Source organism: Manis pentadactyla, chromosome 13, assembly GCF_030020395.1.
Source record: "Manis pentadactyla isolate mManPen7 chromosome 13, mManPen7.hap1, whole genome shotgun sequence".
NCBI lineage: Eukaryota > Metazoa > Chordata > Mammalia > Pholidota > Manidae > Manis > Manis pentadactyla.
This window is the reverse complement of record NC_080031.1, coordinates 88,251,813-88,267,808: the sequence shown is the minus strand read 5'-3', so window position 1 is coordinate 88,267,808 and position 15,996 is coordinate 88,251,813. Positions and strand designations below refer to the sequence as shown.

Sequence of the window (15,996 nt, the reverse complement as noted above, 5' to 3'; positions counted from 1 at the left end):
AGACTGCCACCCAATCCTCTGCACTAGGCTGGGTCCTAAATTTCTCCCCAACCGAGGAGAAACCACACAAAACAAATAACACATCCTCCGAGCGGGCTTCCTCTCCACCCAAAAGAGATGTGGCTTGGCCCAAAGCAGGCACTGGTTCCTGAGATCCCCTTCCAGTCCTCGTAGCTCATTCTGTGATTTTTGGATCCTCTTTCCCACCATAATGGAATGGAATGCTGTGCGGGTTTGGTAAGAGCATGTAATCCAAGTAAAGAGCCGTTTAATCAGTGAATGGAGGGATAGCACGGCAAAGTCCTTCCTGGCTGGTAGCGTCTCTCACTCAAGCGTGGTGCTGAATTTGAATAGAGCAGAGTCCTGAGACGCCCTGCAATTGGCCTCAGAGGACAACAGCTAAAACAAAAAATATGTTATTTAATCAAGCAGAATTGCTATGCATTTAAGACGGAAAGGAAGCTGCACTAAATGAAAGGGACTCTACTGTGAACTGTCCTGAATTCTCCCTGGCTTTCTTTCCTCAACTAGAGACAGGAAATGTCATCTCTTTTCTCGCCATTTGCTGCTGCTGGTAACACATCCTACTTTAGTTGCAGCTGCAGCCAAAGAGGCCCTTGCTTGTCCAAAAAACAGCCTTGTAAATCAGAGACTGAAAAGCCCAGTTATGTTGTGAGCTGTTTCCCCCCATTCAGAATTGTTTACTTCTATATGTTTTCAAGAGTTTCATACAAACGGGGGTTTAGGTCTCGAGGGCAGACCAGCCACAGTGCCCCGTGGAATAGTCTCAAATGTGTTCTCCCCAGGGTTTTCTGTATACGTATTTCTATCCTAGGCAGATACATTGTCTTCCATGTTCGCATCTCATCTCCTGAGAGAGCCATGCCCTCTGCTGCCCGATGTGCCAAGCACGTATGAAGGGGTACATCTTTTGATGTGTCCTTGAGCATGTCCTTTTAATCGATTTTATTATTCTTCTATAACTTATTAATATGCCTTGCCCCAAATCGTTTAAAAAAAAAAAGTGGCTTTTGTTTCACCAGCCACTGGAAGTTGGAGGGATCCCTGCTCTTACCAAACCGAGAAAGCACCAGGCTGATCCGTCCTGGGCCAGAACCACCGCCACAGGCCACAGCCCGAGCATGTGCCATTATTTGTTTGTGTGGCTCCAGTTCACAGATCTGTTAGTCTTGGCCGAATTCTCAAGAAGAAACGACACAGGAAAACCACTATTTGCCCACTGCAACTTTCTGAAAAACCAAACAGTCTTTCCAGGAAAGCATTAAATATGTTAACCGAATATCTCACTGTTGGTTACAACCATTTTCTGCTCACTTCATTGAGATGGGTGGCATGAATTTTCTCCAGTCGTTACCTTCCCCAAGGGATGGAGGTTATCAAAGAGTCCAATTAGCACTCTGACAGATCACTTTAAAATTCAACATTGTTCATTCTCGTGGGTCTTATTCTGATTATTGACAAAGCTGGAAGCAGTCTACAAACTATCCAACAATGGTGGCAGAGGTGACCGCATGGGTGTTTGACATGATCACTGTTCCTGTGCTGTTAATTCCTTGCCTTGCCCTGTCAAATTTGAGTTAATTTTGGACAACTGATTATGTATTTGATGGGGCAATGACAATGAGTTGTTATGCAGAAATATTTTTAAAAAGATGTAGCTCAATGTTCCTTTTACCATGATTTTTATGATTTTCATTTCCATTTTGCTCCAGATTTGCTTTTCTGTTCAGTGTCCATGATTTATTTTGAACTTCTGTTTTGTTTTGCCAAGCACTGTGAGGTATGACTCAGTGACAGCGTTACTCCGTTGCAAAAGTCTTGTTTCTTTTCTGACTCATGACGTCCCTCCACTTGACCCAGTCTGCAAGCCCCTTGCTTCCTGCGTTCCCTGATGTGGGGCTCTGATGATGTCACGCTCGCGTGTGCCGCATCTTGTGGGACGCAAGCGTTTCGTGGGTTTTCTGAAGGCCTCTGGCTGGGGCTCTTTTCACCAGACAATCCCGTGATTGGCTTACAGGAATGTGACATTCGTGTGCCCCAGCTTTAGGAGCTAAATATACTCTGGAATTGTTTCTAAAATACCGCACATTTTCCCACTTAACAGAAAACATGTTGCACTGACCAGCTAGCTGAGGAGGAGTCGGGTGTCCTATGCCCTTCGTATTTTGACCACTAAAAAAAAAAAAGACCAATGAGCAAACGAGCCCACAGCTCTGCTCTGCAGATACGCTGAACCCCGCTTGTCCCACCTCCTCCTCCAAACAGTCCTGCATTTCCAGAGTATGTTTGCTTGCCGTCTTCTTTCTTTTCCTTGCTGTGTCTTTCATCTTGATTTGACCCTGTGCGTCCGCCACATTCTGTCAAAGCACCGTTCCTCACCTTGCCATCTAACCCCCTTCTGCTACCATTGTTCTCAGCCTCCCCCTTTCAAAGTAATAGACCCAAGCCCCCAGCCCCTCTGTGGAACGCTCCAAGGCTTTCCTTCTACACACTGTGTGCAGCAGCATTCTGATGCCCTGTGTATCTACAGTCACACTAACAAAGCGTGAGAAGAGGCCTGCACATCTCACAGAAGCATTATCACAGAAAATGAAGTAATTTTCCCTCTCAGTAACTGGCCTTGCCCTTCATTACCCTGCTGGCCTTGTCTAATGTCTCTTGTCCTTGCTGCTTTTCTTTAAAATTGCCTGGTATCTTTCAAGCCCTAGATTCATTAGTAAAAACATCGCCAACTGCTCTGTTTTATCTCTGGGTCCCTAGATGTCTGGAGCCTCCAGAGCCAGCCCTTTAATCACCAAGTTGATAAATTAGATGCAGCCCTGGCTACTTCTTTCTTGGTTTTGCCACATTTAAAAATATATATTATTTATTCAACCTATAACTATTGAGGTGGTAATGAGTAGTTGCAAAGGAGCTCTAATTACATATGAATAAGAAGGAAAATCCAGTTTATTTTTAGATCTGGGTTGTCTCCCCACAACCCCCCTTCCCACAGCAAAAGAAATAGGAGCTTTCTTTTTTAGGTTAAGCAATGCTGAGAATTAATAGCCACTCTTGTGCCTCTTGTTTCTGACCAAAAGTAGTAATACTATAAAACCTGATTTCCAAGAAGACTGCAAGGTATGTGAGGAAATTAGCCACCACATACAGATCTGCCAGGAGAGCTGTATAGCGTGAATATAAAACATGAATGCTGACCACTGCCGTTAGGACAGCAGAATAAATCAAAACGGAAGAAAAGCCCCTACTTCAGATTTTATCTTATTGAGGACTTAGGATCTCTCAGAAAACAGATGAGATAGACAATATATACAAAGATGTTGCCATTTGACTGGAAATGCCAGAATTGTAGTATGGTTATATATTTTGGGAAATCTTTAAAGTGAGATATTTTCACATTATTACATTTAGTCAAGAAGATACGCTCATTACAGACAAGGAAAAGATGTAGAAACAGTTTAAATTGTAGATCAAATGAATAATTTAAACTAACATGGGCAGTAAATGTTGAATGTATCTTAATCAATGTATAAGCTATTTGTGTAAGCAATTTTTAGCTTGGGAAATAATATTCCAGGAGGATTCACAAGGCCTAGAAAGTGTGATGATAAGTATATTGTCCACACTTCATAACAATCCTGAATGGAAACTCATAAAGCAGCGTTTATCAACAATCCTCTCTAGAGCCAATTATTTATTCCTCAAATGCATCGTTGCCTACAGCGGCCTTGCCTCTGTGCAGGACAGGTTGTACCTCACAGGAAATGACTTAAAGGGCTCGGGAACTTCATGGCCTTCAAAAATACTGAATCCTGTGGTGGAAAGTTACGCCCTTTTCATTTCTCTTTCAGTCTTCTTGAGTATGTCAAGGAAAAAGGCTCAGTGGCACTTTATCATTAACAAATTCCTCCTTTTTGAGGAGACAAGAACAGGTTTTTCGGACTGGGGGCTCTGCCGCGCCGTGGAGCTGGAGTGACACTGTTTTGTTTTCAGCTAATTTCTATTTGTATGGTTACCTTCTATCTATGAAAAGTGACACTTTTTTCCATTTATGACAATGATATAAACTTTCCACTTGAGATATATTTCAAAGGTTATTAAAGGAAACACTAAGTGAATACTAATGCAGGAAGTATAGGGATATCAAATACTAAGTAAATAAAACGGTAGGTAAGATCTGGTATCTTACCTGGTATCACTAAAACTGTAATATTGATAGCTGAATGGCTGAAGCTTGGGGAACTCTGGCCTTGGGCGGTAAAGAGAGTCCAGTGAGGATCACACTACCACCAAAATGTTGCTTCTGGCATTTGGAAGAATGAGATTTAATAACCGCCACCCCTTCTGGCTGACTCTGAGCGCTGCGATTACGCGACCTTATGCTCTTCTGATTTCTCTTCCAGCTACTGAGCTTCCAGATTAGGGACGAGAAGTTTGGTCAAGTAGGAATTTAGAGTGAAATGAATTCTGACTAAAAAGAAATTAGTCATTCTAGGCTTGTTAAGCATCTGGTGGGATTTTTCTGCTCACCAGCAGTGAGCACCCACATGTAGACTGTGGCTAGCTGAGAGCCAAAGCATGGCTGGGGCAGAGTTAACTTCAGGGCCTCTGCTTCCATCTGCTTCTCCCACATCTGTAAGGACCCCTATGCTCCAGTGTGTCCCCTGGCTGGGCAGTAACCGAGACTCGACCCTTCTTTCCTTTTCTGTCTTTCAAACTTTACCTGTCCTGAGCCCCAACCTCTCAGAACCAGGCTTTCTTCATTAGCAGGCTGAGAAATCTAAATTGAGGTGAGTAGAGTTAATAACAGAGCCTAGCCTCTGATTGCTCATGAGTTTTAATAATCTCCAGTGCTTAAAACCTAATGGATTGGAGGTTTTAAAGACACCCAGTTCTCCCAATGGGGAGCATGATGCTTGGCTCCTATCAAGTCATATGTAGGTGATGTTATGTATAGAGAAAACTATTGCTAATGACAGTAATGAAGGAAGAAAAATAAGCTTCTCTTCTTTGCCTGACTCCTAGACTTGAGCTGAGTTCTCTCTGCCATGTCCTCAGTAACATTACCATAACAAAAATGTTTTCTGAGGAATCTCAAGCACAATTTATTACTGGCTCCACAGCACAGTATTGGCTGCCAATAAGGAGTTAGAGAGACTCTACTGCGCAGACTTAGTTCCTGTCCAGGAAATATCAAACCGCCAGACAGACAAAGCACTCACAGACATGCAAATGTACCCAGCGCCTTTACGACCACCAGTGTTTATGAACAAGGCAACAACCCTGCACGGCAGACTTGAAAAAAAAAGGCAGTTGACCACTGAAGACAGCCTGGCTGAATGCATCCAGGACAGAGCCCTTGCAAACAGCTTCCCGGCCCATTTTCTCCAGCCCTTCCCTGCAGTACCAGTATTAGGGCAGTCGTCTATCGCTTGACAGGCAGGATGAGGGCAATGAGGTACGTTTGGTACAGGATTCATATTTAAAGTTTTTGGGGAAATGCTGGCAGCGTCAGGCTCTCTTTGAACAGCCTGAGCTTTATTTCAAAAACACTAACCCATGGAAGTCTATGTAGTTTTCATTAGTAAATCCTGTAGTACCACAGCCTTTTCTAAACGTGATGGTAGAACAGGACAATCTTGGAGGAGAATTCCAACAAAGGGGTTAGGCCCAAAGGGGAGGAGCGCTGGTGGGCGGAGCAAGGCGCTCCAGCCACGCCAGGTGGGGTCGTTCACAGTCAGGGCCAAGGGACACCACGAGATGGCTACTTGATTGTTATGGTTCCCATAAATGCATTAGAGTTCATGGATTCCCATTTTTGAGAGAAGAAAGGTATCCTTCAAACTTCATAAGAAATTTGGTATCTAAATTGCTGCTGGTGCTGAGAATTGAAAATAAAAAATAATTCTTGAGGTTTAGCCCATTTCGTATTTTTAAAATTTGTGTGCCTATACTTGCCCCATAAAGACTTAGTATCATTTGTATTGCTTTCTTTTAAAACTATTTTAATCTCCAAAGTTTAGAGTGACCCTAAAGAATATTTGTGGAAATCATTAGATGCACATTATTGGAGTGGAGAAGTGTAGGGTTGCCAGATAAAATACAGAATGACCAGTTACACTTGAATTCCAGATAAACCATGAATAATTTTTTTAGTGTGTATGTCCTACATATTACATGGGACATATTTATACTAGAACATTACTACTTATCTGAAGTTAAAATTATCCAAGTGTTCTCTATATGTATTTGCTATCTGGCAATCCTATTAAAGAGATTGATGATAACATATTCAGTGAGTATTATCAGATCTAATCTCTAGATTACATTTGCCCTTTAACTCTTAGAAAATCTAGAATAACCCATTCAAGAGGAATTAAAGTAAAAATTTCATTCTGTGAAAAATACTATCAGTATGTTTCATTTCAGAGAATTATACTAAAGTGATATGTGCTTGGAATTTGACAGAGTCAGTGAAAAGATTATCACTGAATGCAGGCTTTCAAATATCACTTTCAATTGAGAAAGGCCCAGAAATCAAACTGCTCCTAAACAAGGCCATGGTTAAAACTTGTGGTTCTCTCTAATTTTATTTAACCTCAGGTTTTTAATAACTTATGTTAGCCATATGTATCTATTTCCCTCTCTAATCATATGGTTCCTGTTCTGTTTTTTTTCCATTTCTCATTTTCCTGGCTTTGAAGGAGATGAACTAGAATCCACAAAACACTAGAAAATAATGTTTAGTAATGGTGACAATAACCCTAGTCTCAAAGATAGGCAAAATGCAGCCTTCCTTCATGTATTCAACAGCCAGCAAACATGTGCTGTATATAAGCCGCATGCTGGGTGTGACAGAAGACACTGATCTGAATTCAACAGAAGCCCTGGCCTCCAGGAGCTTACAGTTTAGCAGGGGTCCATGCAGGGTGGCCTCTTGGCTAGCCGATGGGGCAAAGTGAAGTCTGAGAAGAGGAGTAAAGGAAGGGGGCAGAGTGCCGCGACAGCACGGAGGGAGACACACTCATTCCAAGGTGTCAGCTGGGGACAGGTATTGCTACATCTTGAAGAAAAAGAGGGGCAAGGAGGACATCCCAAGCTAAGGAAGTGGCACGAGCAGGACCCAGAGCTGTGAGGATCCAGAGTACAATGGGAAAGAGGCTGGTGGGGCGCGGCGGCTGGCGATGAAAGTACCAGGTGGGCCAGCTGGGACTCCAGATCGCAGTGGTGGTTTGGGGCCTGCAAAGTCTTGCTGAGGGGTTTGGGCTTTAGCTCTAGGCAGTGGGGGAGCAGGAAGGTAGATGGGTGGGAGGAAGGGGGTGAAAGGAGGTGAGACAGAGATTAAGAGATCGACAGATGATAGATGCATTATAAATTGATTATTCAATCATATTTGTTTATTTACATTAATTTTCATATACATGATAAGCTCAGGAAGCGGAATTTTGCATCAGTTTTGAATCTCAAGTGCCTCTTTCTGCACATCACTGGCATTTTCCTGATAGAAAGCTAAGTGCTGTATCCCAGGTACAGCCCCAAGTATGCTGAACTCCAAAGCTGGGCTTCTCTGCCTCTTGGGTTCAAACACTAGGGTGCATGGCACGCTTTTTAATCCAGAAGAGCTTTTGAAATCGGGGAAACTGAGAAACAGATAATATAATCTGGGGTGCCAACATCTTACTATATTAATATTTCTTTATCCAGAAAAAGGAATCTTTGTAACATCTGGCTTTTCTTTGAGGAACCAACGAAAGTGATACTATGAGCAGGTCAGGTGCCAGGCTCTCCGAGACGATGTGAAGCCCGTGTGCAAGGCTCTAATTGTTCTTCCAGCAGTGTGGGCAGAGATGTAGATTTGATGTAATTAATTTTGTATCCTCTTGACAACTTGCTGAATTTATCTAAGGTCTTGATGAGATTACCGTGGAAAGGGTAGAAGAAAAAAAAAAAGTTAAATGTCAGCCGTGGCGAAAGCTGCCTGCTTGAATCTGCACAGCAATATTTGAATTTTCTAAAGATGCCAACTAAACTTCTTTTTGTTCACCTAATATCCATTTTGTCCAAAAGAAACCCCAAAGGACTTAATGATGATTATGGAGTCTTTAATTTTTTCTTTTAAAATCATCAACCCAAGTTTGGGGTGTTTAAAAAATCAGTTCACCTTCTCGAGGTGCTTACCTTTAATCTAGAGCCACTTTTTCAAGTCACATCACCCTTAACATGAATTCCCTTTAACCCTGCCGTCAACCCTTTTCCCTAAGTCTCTTTTTTACATTGTCTCCCATCTTTGGCACAAAAACACATACAGTGACAAAGTTTTCTGACAGCTTAATGTAACTTTCAAGGACTACAGGGACTGGATGAGGTGTGATATTATTAATGGAACATTTGGAGTAGTTAAAATTTTGCTCTTTAATCAGTTCAATAGCACTGCATTTATCTAAAATTTGTTTTGTCCTAACAATAAAATTGTGAAGAGTCAATTTATACTTTGGATCCTGTGTAATTATGGGAAAGTATGAGCTTGGTCTCAAAACTTTCTGAGAGCCTCATTTCCCAGAGTTATATAAAAAAATGCTTGTTACAAGATCTGTTTTGCAAAATTCACTGCTCTGTAGACTAAGTAATCTAGCAAGAGTAAAACTGTGGAATCCAAGAGATTTCCTGAGGACAACTTCTCTTTTCTTGACATTATACATGAGAATATCCTCGAAAGCCATAAGAGTTGCTCAGAATACATAATTCATGCCCATACCACAGAGAGAAAGAGGACAGAAAAGCTGTATTCACTCACTGGTGCCAGGGAGACACAGGCTGTGCAAGTAGGAGGTAGAGTCCTATAGAGCACAGCATAGGGCGTGCTGCAGGCCTGAAAGGATCCGAATGAACTGCCTCCTGTGTACATCTCCCAGCACCTTAAGTTACAGAAACTCCATGAAGTAAACTTGTGAAGTGTAGCTGGATATATTGAAATATATTGGTGCACAGTAGATGGGATCTTAATCAGTGTCAAAGCTAATTACGGGCAGTGTGAAGGTTTGTTATCCTTAATTAATATTTCTTAGGCTCTTGTAAGTCTATCCTAGGACCTGTCTTTGTAAAGAGATTGATTTTTAATGGGATCAGAGGAGCTTCCCCCTACACTTATTTTTAAATTTCATATTTTTTAAAAGAGTACATTCTTTTTTAAATATGTACCTGCAATTACATTTCTTAACTGAAGGCAGGAGGAGTTGTTAGGGATTGTATAGAAATAATGGAAGGTCAGTATAGCCACCACTCAGTGCTTTATTAGGAGGGAAAATGGTGTCAAGAAATTTATGGTGCAGCGAACTGCATTCTGCCTAACCTTTTGGACATATTAAAGCTTGTCGTTTCCAATCCAATACTCCTGTTATTCATAAATAATAGACAACACTGGGCACAATCATCTGACATTTGTTAAGGTAATAAATATACCCTAAATTCTGATGGGTCTTGCACTCCGTGATTTAAAAGCAAACGACAGAAATTTAATGTAACTTAAAATGTCTTACATACGTCTATGGATTTGCAGATTCAGTTCAACTCAGCAGATCTGTAAGCACCGAGCGCCATTGAGTGTCCTGTTGTGCTAGGCATTTCTATGATTATAAATCAGGACCTTAACTTGGGGGAATGAAACATGAGCTCAGGTCCCTCCTTCAACCCAGAATTACAAAGGACAAGAATCTTCCTGAGTTTCTTATTCTCTCAGCCGATTGTGCAGAAGTAGAGGAGAAGATGCCCTGAATCGCCATCAAATGCCGCGTGATGGCTGCGTGCTGGGGAGCGGGGATGGTTTCAAGGTGGCACGAGATGCAGGCCTTTAAAGGAGGTTGCTCGTTCAATAGTGAGCCCCCCCCTCAAGGTTCTGTTCCTTCTGTCCAGTCCTGGGACGCAGTCCTAACTGGGCTGGCCCAGTCTCTGGCAACTCTGAGCCCTGTGCTGCCAACCACTCCCTGATAGTGCCTGTGAAACTCCCTTCCGCGTCTTGCATTGGAGCAAATAAAGAGACCACAGGCATCCTCTCAGCAGCTTTCGGCTCTGGCAAGCCAGGCTGACTCTGTTACAGGAGTAGTGGCAGTGTTTTAGGGCACGTGTCAAGCTTCTGTCAGGTAGCAAGGGAGAGAGTTAGCAATGTGTCTTCCCAATAAAATCACGTGAATTGGGTCTTCTTTGTCAGAATATGTCACCACAGTAAAAGACTGTCATACATAAGACCCACTAAAGACACATACTCTGAACACCAAGGAAAACTGCATTTGTTTGTTCATTTTATAAGTCATTTTGAGAGTCTGGCTGTATACTGCTTCAGTGTTGTCTGAGCTTGGACTTTAAAGATAAACACCTAGATACATTTTCTGTAACATTATCAGGTGATTTAGGGCAGCGAAGCTTTTGTGAACATAAGAATCATCTGGGAGCCTTGTTAAAAACGCAAATGTCCAAACCCCAACTCAGAGATTCTGATTGAGGTCTGGATAGGACCCAAGGATTTGTATTTCTAGTAAGATCTAGGAGATGCTAATGCTAAATAGCACTGGTCTAGGACGTGTTCCAAATTGCTATGAGCTATCTTACTTAAGGTCATTCTCTAATATTTTGTTGTATTTTTTTAAATACTTATTTTTCTATTCCTGGCTAATACAACTGAACTTCACCAAAGTGTTGCACTGAAATAGCCTATCTTGCATGCTGTACAAGGCAAGTAACTTGTCAGAAATTCTAGAAACACTTCCCTTACATTATTAATTGAGCATTACCATGTGTCCTGCACAATACCAAGTGTGCATTCATTTATTTAATCTATGTAATCCCTCCAACAGCTCTCATCCCATAGCCAACATTGCTGGTAGGGGCTCAGGGAGACTGGGTGACTTGCCCAAGGTCACACAGCTAGTTAGTTATAGAGCCAAGACTTAAACCCAGGTCTTTATCACCTCTAAGTTTATGTTCTTAACCAGTAACACCCTGCCTGTCTATAACTCAGATCCCAAGAGCTCTATGTCTAGCAAGTTCAAGTAGGCAGTTTTAGGAGGACTGAAACAGACCTGCTTCCTCATGTTTGTTTTATCTTTGCTTTGTAGAGAAAGCAAATCAAAGCACTGCAACTAATCCAAAGAAGCCCTGCATTTCCCAACTCTCCCCATTCTGTAGCTTTGATGCCTTGCAAGAGGGCAGAGGAAGAACCTGGGGCCAGAAAGCTGGAAAACAGAAGTGCTTTGTCTGGTTTAGGTGTTGGGTTTTCAGTCTTACTAGGAAGAAAAACTTGAAAAAGAAGGGACATAAACCATGCAAATTCTGCCCAAGCTTTGCCCATCTGAAATAGTCATTGCCTTTACAAAGTCAGTGAGGATGGCTCAGGCAGCAGATTTTATTACGACTCCCAGTGCACACCCCAGTCCCTGCTCTGAGAGCAGTGCTCCCACTGGTGCAGCCGAGTCTCAAACGACAGGGGTGGGAACCGTGATCCGAGCAGCCCTGCTGGCACAGAAGGGGAAAGGAGCTGTTTCTCCTCTAAAAGATATGAAATAGAAGGAGTTCATGCTCATTCTCCCTTTTCCTCCTGTGATGGCATCCCAGCAAGAGCAGAAGCAGTGCCAGTTTCAAAGGTGACAGAACAGGAGACAGACTCCCCCTCAGACAACCACGGGAGGGACTATGTCCCACGTGCTTTCTAGAGCAGCTTCCAAACCCAGGGCATTGACCAGGAAGCCGCCTCGGCTTTGACATGGTCAGTAAGTCAATGCTTCGTACCTCTCCCAGGACCTAATCTTCAGCATGAAAGAAAAAAAAAAAAAGTAAAGTTTGTGTTAGAAACTCTGAGCCCATTTCCATGGCTGCTGGCGTTTCAGTTTATGCCTAAGCCATCTGGTTCACATTACGCCGTAAAATAGAAGAAGGCTCCTTTCTGCAGAGATAACCACATGAGCTCCCACTGCATCGGCGTGGCCATCTCCGTGGGCTGGGGAGGCGCTGAGGGTAAACTGCCACCAGTTTGGGGTTTTCCCGTTTGTTTTCTTCTCTCCTCCCTAAGGGTTCAGTGGTCCCTCTGTGGTTAGTGGCCGTGATACTTGGCCCGTGATTCGTTCATTCATTCACACTGCCTGGCAAGACTGGGAGCCTGGCATTTTGTTGCAGTAAGATTTTCAACCGAGAAAAACTGGGTTGTTAGATTCCCTTCACCCAAGTTGTTATGAGGATTTCAAAGAAATTGCAGGCTTGTCTTACTATAAAGCATAATCAAGAGTCTATTTTTAGGGGCTCCTACTCAGGGGCTTTTCTTGGTCTTTTGCCATCTTTCTTAGATCTCAGACCCAACACGAACCCCATTCTTGCTTGGCAGTGCAGGAAATGTCCATCCTTTTGCTTTTGCATATTTCCCTAAAGGACACAGAGAGGCTTTCTTGTCTTTGTGGTCACTGGGTCCGCTTTACACAGATGCCTATTAATCACTTCACTATGGAGACAGACACATCCATCATATCACGGCAGCGCCAAAACAGGAGTCCAGTGAACAGGGGTGAGAGGGGGAAGTGCATGCTTAACCATTTCGAGGTGCTGGCTGCCTAGGTCCCAGATACTTAGCAAGGTAGTTGGGGTCGAGATGGGTAGGGTTCTTCCTTGATATTTACGTTAATGGGTGCAATTGATCTTGTGTATTTTCGTTCATTTTGCTTCATTTTTTGATAGGACAGATAACATCTCCCAGCTACTTCTGTAGGATGCAAGGGATACATACAGTTGAAGACAGGGTTTTAATTTAAAAAGCAGTAATAATAAATTCAGGTAGACTCACTGTGCTTTTGGTGTAGAAGTACAGACTCTTTGAAGCCAGTAGTTTTTCAATAACAGATTTGACATGGAGCAAAGTAAGCTGAAAGTCAGCTTTCTCAGGCAAGAAGACCCTTCAAACTGCAGGTGAATTACCCAAGAACTGTCCTCCCAGAGCTGATGCCTTCTGAATATCTTTCTGAGTTATTCAAGTCTTCTCACAGCCTGCTCCCAGATGGTGTTTAGTTCACACTCCTATTTTTCCTCTACAAGTACCCACTCACTCATTCATTCACTCGTGTATCTAACATGTACTGACTGAGCGCCTTCCCGCCTGGGCTTCAGCGGTTCGCCTCACCCTCCTGAAGCTGCCCGAGAAAAACAAGCATGAGGCAATATCCTCAGAGTGAGGATTTTAGCAGAGAGAGGTGCAGAGTTCAGGGGACGCCTACAGAAGGAAGAGCTGGCCTGGTGCAAAGGGCTTGGAGAGGCATCCCCATTTAAGCTGAGCCCAGAGGGTCAGAGGGCTGGGGAGTGAGCCGGGATATTCTGGGCAGAGGAACATCCTGTGTGACGGCCCAGAAGCAAGTGCGAGGGCAGCAGAGAGGCTGGTGCCCAGGGCACAGGGACTAGGAGGGAGTTACGTGCGTGCCGCACTCTCCCCCTACCAGCTCTGGTTCTTCTTGCCCTCTCCGCTCCAGCCAGACGTCCCGCAAACCCTCCAGGCCTAGCTCAGGTGCCACCTCCTACATAAAGCCTTTGCCCATTTGAGGCAGAAGCGATGGATCTCATGATGCATCCATACTTTGGATGTAGTTCGTGTGTGAGCGCTGCCTTCTCTCCTGGATCGTAGGGTTTGTACCCTCTTCACCTTGGCCTCCCCAATACCTAGACCAAGTGCTTCAGGCCATGCTCCGTAAATATGTGCTGAAGGCAGCCACAGAGACGCTTGAAGCCAAAACCTTGCTATACCCAGAGGAAACGGGCACCGAGAACATCCCAGTCTAACCCTGAGTGAGGAGGCCTTCTGTTTGGAGGTGTATCCAAGCCTGGTGCTGAGCTCCCCAGCCAGACCAGGCACTTGAAGAGAACTGGCAAGCAGGGCTATCAGAAACCATTGTTTTAATAAAAGAGATAGTGTTTGAAATTTCAAAATGCATAGACAAGGTCATCATAGAAGTCAGAACTGTGTTGAACTTCCTCTTATTTTACAGTTTATAATTGTTCTTGCTTTGAATTACATATTGCAGGGCCTGGAGGATGGTAGTGTTCATGATCTTTTCATTGCTTTGGCTTCTAAAGAGCTTCACATTGTCCCTCTGAGACCTCCCTCTAACATCCCTCCAGCATCTGGAATCTCTCACCTCAGGGGAACAAAAAAATTGGAGATTCTCTTTCTCTATCCTGCCAAGTAAAGGCATGATTTTGGAAAACTCTCTAAGCCATTGTGTGCCATGCTTCCTGCAATAGGGAAGATGGAAAGACTAACCATTTAGCACCTCTTGACTACTGAGAAATAGATAGCGGTTTATGAATCAATGCAAAGGATTTTTCAGATATGGTTTTCATTACTAATGCCCCATTTTTTTTTTGGTATCATTAATCTACAATTACATGAGGAACATTATGTTTACCAGGTTCCCCCCTTCACCAAGTCTCCCCCACAACCCCCTAATGCCCCATTTTTAATAGGCGAGAGCAAATGGCCCAGGTGTTGGTAGAAGTAGGAATTTCAACACCCTAGTTTGGAGAAGTTAGCTCTAATCTACCGTGGAGGGACACCTGGGCAGGGAGCATACCACCCTAGAAGGCCCTTCCCATTCTCCGGGATTTCCATTCAGCATGTGAAGCGATGATGTTCACCAGCCTCCAGCCCAGCACCCTTTGTTTGCAGAGATGCATTTCTTTGAAATTAGTCAACTGCACCCGAGCACTTAGGCACGTCACAAATAGCCCCTTTACCCTTATCCTCTTCCAGAATTACCCCAGAATGAATTTTTCATTTTAAGAACAGTTTCTCTTATTTTTTGAACAAATACTGAGCACTCTTACAGATTTCATTTGTAATGGATGTTAGTCTGATTATATTCTGTTGTATGACTGCAGAAACTATTTGTTTCTGTGACTTCAGAAGCAAGGTTATAGTCACTCCAAAGAGACCAAGTTTAGATGCCCATTTAAAAATGTCTCTACATTTTATTACAAACCCTTTAATAATCATTTATTAAGCACCCAACTAAGAGCCCTGCAGAAGATGAGGATTTTAAATGCCTGTAAAATATGGTGCCTGCCCTCAGGGAGCTGACTGCAGGATTACTGCTCTACTAGGAGTCTAACCGGAATTCTGCTTTCCTCAGCACGGCATGCTTTTTGTTGTTTTCCTTATTTCAAAATTCAAGACCTGTAGGCAGTCCTGAAACAGGTGCGTGCTCCCTTCTGTTGCCTCACCGAATCATCCCTTTGGCAATATTTGGACAGCCCAAGGTTTGCAGCTGGGAAGAATGGGTCTGCCCCTCTTCCCCAGGGAGACCTATAGCACATGGAATCAAATGGGGCAACTTTGACTTATGCTTAATTCTCAGTGAGCTACTAACCTACCACTTCTCTTTTGTGGCTGCTTTTGACCTTCAGACTTGTCCAGCGAACTGCAGCATTCTCTTCTTATTTCACTTGATTCTTGTAACAACCCACTAAGGCATTAAAATTAATAAGTGTGTTAACCCTACATTACAGATGGAAACTGAGGCCCAGGGATGTTAAGTCACAGTCCACAAGGTCACCCAGAAGTAAGTGGGAGCCTAGGACTCCAGGCCTTTGGAGATCTTAAGTGTTGCCTGCACCCCACTCTGAGCCTCTCTGACAAGCCTGGTGTGTTCAATCCTTCACGGTGACTTAAGGGCACAAAGTTGATTTAATCATCTCCAGGAATGCTCCTTCACCCTTTTTCATGCAATAAGCAGAAGGCTTTAAGTTTGGAAATCATTTTCCAAAAATGACTTGAAACTTCTTTTTTCTTCTTGACTTTGCTTTCAACTTAGTCTCTGATCTGTTCCTAACTGTGGACAGGGGGTTTCTGAGTTTGTTCAAGCAGGTGAGGGAAACCCCCTGCGTCATAGTGGGGATCTCAAAGCTGAATAAATGCACAAAGGTTTTTAAGGGTTCTACTTCCATAACAAAACG

The 15,996-nt window shown here is 43.3% G+C and overlaps 1 protein-coding gene across 3 annotated transcripts in view; it reads left to right on the top strand.

Annotated features, from left to right (window-relative positions):
- SEMA6A (semaphorin 6A) overlaps positions 1–15,996 on the top strand; it is a 126,846-nt gene that overhangs the window by 106,218 nt on the left and 4,632 nt on the right. The window lies entirely within an intron of this gene.